The sequence below is a fragment of the Carassius carassius genome, chromosome 14 (assembly GCF_963082965.1).
Source record: "Carassius carassius chromosome 14, fCarCar2.1, whole genome shotgun sequence".
NCBI lineage: Eukaryota > Metazoa > Chordata > Actinopteri > Cypriniformes > Cyprinidae > Carassius > Carassius carassius.
In genome coordinates this window covers 2,834,015-2,840,146 of record NC_081768.1, presented here as the reverse complement: position 1 = coordinate 2,840,146, position 6,132 = coordinate 2,834,015, and positions in this window count along the sequence as shown.

Below are 6,132 nucleotides of genomic sequence, written 5' to 3'. Positions count from 1 at the left end.
CAAATTCTGTTCTGCTCTTCTTGCATACTGATATGGATTCTTTCTTAAAATGTAATGATGATGAAAATTCATGAGTCACACTCATCACAATAATACAATCTGATATGCACGTCAAGCACATCTTTTCATTGAACGATGCAAAATTCTGTCTGAACATGTGTTTCTAGAGGGAAGACCAGGAATAATAGTACATTTTGTGCCTTTGCCTTCATAATTCATAACAACTACTATTGTACCTGCCATCTTCTGGTATAAGAAACATTCATATGCTTTAATAGTAAAAGTGGCATGAAATAAATACATTGAGAAAGACTGAACATAAGGAGGATAATATGTTTCTGTCAGCATATTGTTTAAAACATTACAGAATTCTAAACCATTTTCAGCTGCCAAAAATGATGTAAAAGAGCCTTTATTATAATTATCTGCAATGATTTTGATAGTGTAATATAAATAGCCATCAACTAGATTATTTAATGCACATTAAATAATACATATTCAGTCTTTCAGTTAACCAAGAGAGACATCTTATCTTGAGATTGCAAACAAAAAAAACTTGTCAAAAAAAGAGCTGAATCATTTACCTTTATTGTGAGTGTTAGAATTAAATATGAATTTAAGATATAGTTATAACTGTCCCTGGTCTCCCATACAAAAAAACTGTAAAAACAGATTTAGAAACCTTTTCTCTTTTTATTTCAACTTTTGAAACATGAGCTTTTCACTCTAATGACAAAAACACAAAACAAGTGATAGAAATTTCTAATATTGTTTCATCTATTTAGACACCATTCTCTACAGCGAGTCATGTCTTTTTACCAAAAATTAGGCGTAATCTAAACCTGGTTTCCTCTTCACACACTAAAGTCAAACAACCTTGTAACAACTGATACTTGGACTTGTTTGGCTTCATATTGCTGTTTAAAACACAAAGGTGAAATATAATGGAGGAGTTAGTGGAGTCCATTTCAGAGGCTACGAAAAAAGACAGATAGATAAATAAATACAACGTGAAATTCCCAGATCTCCCAAGTCCTGGAGAAAATGGAGGACTTCAGTTCAGTTAGATCCATTGCAATCAATGGAGATACATTTTGCAAAATGCAAAAGATTTACTGTACAGCATAAGTCAGATCTACATTATAGTTACATGGTTGAGGGACAAAATAAGGCAGATGATATTGATCCATGCATGCATTTTAAGAGAACAAACTTAGTCTTAAATAAGCTTATTTTATATATTTCAATGCATCTCCAGGCTTTTGGAAACACGCTCCTTCTCAAGCTCATACCAAGAATTGTTTTGAGTTGCATTCCTGTTGCATTGTTAGCACAGCTCTGCTTTACATCTCAAACTCTCTCTTCATGCGCAATGATATCTTCATTATGTAACTAGCGTTTTTCTACAAGTTTTATGTGAAATTCTAATGTGAAATAGGGCTTCATTAGGGATCGGCAGTGTGACTGATGAACTATTAAAAAATTTAACCTAAGCTGAAATAAAATCTAAATATTAGATTAAAACTTAAAAAAAAAAAAAAAACAAGTTTAAGCACTAAAATGACAAGCTGTAAATAAAAACTAAATATGAGCAAATAAATAAATAAATAAAACTAACACTGAAATAATAAATTAAATCAAAATTATAAATATTATTGGGGGCTAATAAATATTTGTCCTAAGCTAATAAAAATAACAATTGCACATAAAATATGAAATAAAAATGAAATTTAATCTTACTAAAAACTACACTAGTATATAATCCATATTAAAGAGAACACAATCAGATAATCAAAACCTTCAAATTCACTGGATTATAAATGAACATGATCTCATGTTAACCTAATTTATAAACATCTTTGAGTTTAATTTCATGATATATACCTTAACTAACTTGTAATAAGTTATATTTTGTTCATACTGCCAACCCCTAGTTTTCATTACAGTTCAAGCATATATTTAATCAAGTCATTTGTTCTTTCCAAGTACACCATCACTGCCAGATAATACATTAATATATTAGTATATAAAAATAGACCTATAAGAGATACAAGTGCCTCTCGTGTGGCTTTACCATAGTAGCATGCAAAAAACTACATCAGAAGATTGAACTACCTGAGGCTACCTGAGGCCAGTCCTCACAGTTTCCCTTTGCAATATGCAAAAAGAATCAGAAATTGTTCTGCTTGACTATTTACAGTGAGTTACATACAGGTAGATTCACTCTAAGTGTAGGTAGAGAGTGTGAACTGTGCTGTAGGTGTGTGTTTTTGTGCTGTGAATGCAGACACGAACTGTTGTTCTCTGGAGCAGAAGAGAGCTGAGCAGAGATGGTACAGATCACCAGCAGAGAGCTAGCTAATGGAAACTACATCTGTGCTCACACTTAGGGACTGGATTCCCTCTCTTCTCCTGTCTTTCTCTCTCTTCTACGCTTGTCAGGATTTAAGGGTTTGCAGCATGTTAGCATCTGTTTCTGTCTGCTACATGCACAAATGCTGGGTGACAGCTCATGATTACAATTATTCAACCAACATTCCTTGTTTTATTAAAGCAGTTTGATTTATCATTTGAGGAAATGGAGAGTTTGCATTGGCAGGGTTTTGCAGCAAGAAGTTATTCATTTTCAATGAGGGCTGGTGAATTGAGGCAACATGAGCCAGTTTGTTTGCAATGCAACAAAGTGAATCAGAGTTCAACTTGATGCAAATGGGCAGTGATGCATTGTGGCATTCACAAATGGGAGCAGAGAACGGCTCAAAAATGCACATTATGGTAGCAAATGAGCATCATTATGAGTTTATTTACATGCACACTAAATAGCGTTTTTTTTTTTAGAAAAAAGGATTTCGTCCCAATTATTAAACCACCAACACAAGAAAGAGTTGTTTGCATGATATCTTGAAATGATTAGGTTTCAGTTTTGCAGTCAGATGTACACTTAGCTGGCAGAATGTTGATTATGTTTGCAAATGCAAAGCAAATTCAAAATAATAGGGAAAAATACAAGAATGTTAATGAGTGCATTTACATGCATGATCTAATAATGTTTAAATGAAAACCATCTGTAAACGGTTTAAGCACAACTGATTTTTTGGTTGTGCTTTTTACTTAAGATGTAAACACAATTTTGTTTTACTTTACTCAATTTGTGCAAATCTTGTTTATATTTTGATGCCAATCCATTTCAAAATCTCATGTAAATTTCATCCCAATCTTATAAATCTCAAGGTTGTCTGCTTGTTAAGCACATCAGTGTAGGATTGTGCATTTAAATACATTAATTGTGCTAAACAATATACAGGGTTTTTGCAGGTTTTAAAAGTAATATATTTTTAAGACCTTTTTAAGAAATAAATTTTAGAAAAAGAATGAAAGGTAATGCAATACATCATGATCTCTAAATGTACTTTATGATTAATCAAAATGAAGTGAGTTCATGATTAAAACAAGAACATCATGCAAGAGAAAAATTGTTTTCAGACCACATTTGTGACCCTGGACCTTAAGTGTAAAATTTTCCAAACTGAGAATAATAAATCATATGAAAGCTGAATAAATAAGCTTTCCATTGATGTATGGTTTGTTAGGATAGGACAATATTCCTTAGCAATGCATATTAATCACAAAATAAGTTTTGATGTAATTACGGTAGGTAATATATATATATATATATATATATATATTATTAATTTTTATTTATTTTATTTTTATTTTATTTTTTTATTATTATTATTTTTTTGCAATGCTTGTGACATTTAATGTCATGCCTTTATGAATTTAAGACTTTCTACTCTAATTACATGCCTTCATTTGTGGATTTTAATGGACTTTTTAATACCTGCAGAAACACTGAATATAGCATGCATAATTCCCTTAACTTCTTTCTAAATGGTTTTTCAACAACTAAGACTATTCTATTTGAATAGAGCTTCCCATGTTGAACACAAGACATGATATTATGCATCCTACCAAGCAAGGGCATCTGATAGGATTTTTATGTAGACAGTGTTAATAAGATGATAGAGGAGGGGTTTAGGGCACTAACGTTTGGTCTGCAGAGGTCTTGCAGATGAACACGAGCTCCGCTGGAAGTCTAGTTCTGTGCTGATAGATGGCTCATATTCTCTCTCTTAGGGCTTCTTCACTTTATTCTCCTTCACTCTGTCTCACTCCATCTCTTCCTCCTCTCTCCTCTTTGGGGAACAACAGAGTTTAGCTTTGAAGTTACTTTGCTCAGCTCATTGGTGCATCTCATCATATTACTACGAGGGTGTAAAACCCTCGAATTTTTCAAACTGTGGCATCTCTTTGCCATGAGATCCCTACGGAGCGGCCAGAAATCTGAAGGGGTTCAGCAAACGCACTCGCTTATATCGTACAAACTCACTACCTCTCAAACCTCTAATCTGCATACTGTTAAGTCATCAGTTGCAAAGAAATAAGCTTTGTTCTACATTTGTCTTTAAGTAGTGCTCCATACTAGCTCACAGTCCTCAAGTGTTCTAGATCAAAAGTGGAGTTGAAAATGACTCATAAGCCATTAAAAAAACCTTAATATTGAATTAGTAGTTTTGTTTTCCAATAATGCTTAAAACATAATAAATTTACTTGAGAGAGCAACATTGCATGAGCTACTAAGACTTTATTCATGTTTATACTAATATTCCTCAACACCCCCCCCCCACACACACACTTACTTATATTTATGCTGTGTAACCATAAAAAAAATATTATTAACTTATTAAAACGTAATAAGGGAGAGTTTTTAACAATACTCTTGACTTTTTGCCGAAAGGAAGTGTCAGAGAATGACAGATTGAAACATTTTGTTAATTGCATGAACCTAAAAATTACATAATAATGTAGCAAGTGAATTCAGCTGACATAGTAAGGGAGGCTGTGCATTTTGAGACATTGTAGTATGTCCAAATACTGAGTATGGACTTTCCATTGAGCAGTGAAGTACATACTTTTAGTGCACAACATAAGTATGCAAACCAGGATGCAGCTCAAGACTAAGCAAAAACGAATATGTTTGTGACATGGAGATGATGCATAGTTGTAAATCAAGTGTGCTGTAAGTAAATAAGATGCTACTTTTACTTATCCGAGATTTGACAAGCCCTTCTCAGCTCCTATGAATAGCCACTGGTAGTCAAGTCTAACATCAGAGCGTTTAGGGTTAGTTCATGTTGTACAGTATTGTCTACAAATTCTAGAGAATATGATTCGGGTAATTAGGGTTTGTCGTGGTTAATTACTAGAAAAGGCAAAGTCATTTAAGGTGTGTTCAAATCCTCCTGGAAGTTCATATTTACGAGTTGGGAAGTCATAAATATGACATCAGGTGCTTAGGTCTGTGAATTTTGGTTGAAGACTTCATGTATAATGCTTTATAAAAGTATTTTAATGCTTTGAAATGCACTTTAATAATGCATTTTATGATCTCATGATTAATTGTAGCATTCATTGTTACACCTTTAGGAATAATGAATTGAAACACATGACAAACCACCAATTTGTGGGAATTGGTTGGTTGTCAAGGAAAGAAATCTGCAAATATTATAATGCATTTTATGAAAAGATATAATCTGAATATATTTTTTGAACACTTAATAATGCACTATACATAAATGTTTCAAGTAAAACATGAATGATTTCTTACTATAAAAATTATGACTGAATGTGCATCTGGTGTGTTTTAACTTTTTATGCTTTTATAAAATGTTTAGTGCTGTAAATTGAACGATTATATATTCTAATGTTATAGCACAGTACTACGGAATTTATGAATGCAACTTAGTTCATTTGAGGCAATTTACCATTGATACAAAGGCTGCATTCATTGCATATGACTCAATGAAAGGATCGGATCCCAACTCTAGGGATTTTTTTTCATTTCACACTCATAATTGTGACTTTCTGACACTCATTTGCGTTCAGCTCATAAATACGATCTTTCCAACATGATTTGAGCACACCGTTACTTCCTAGCACGCGTTTGTAGCAAGTCATGATCCATATCCTTTGGAGGATGTCCTAAACCGTTCATGCATGCCATGCTGTTCTACACAAGCTCAAAAACTGAAATCGCAAACCCAAACCGCTCGACATCCAGAGAGAGTTGGA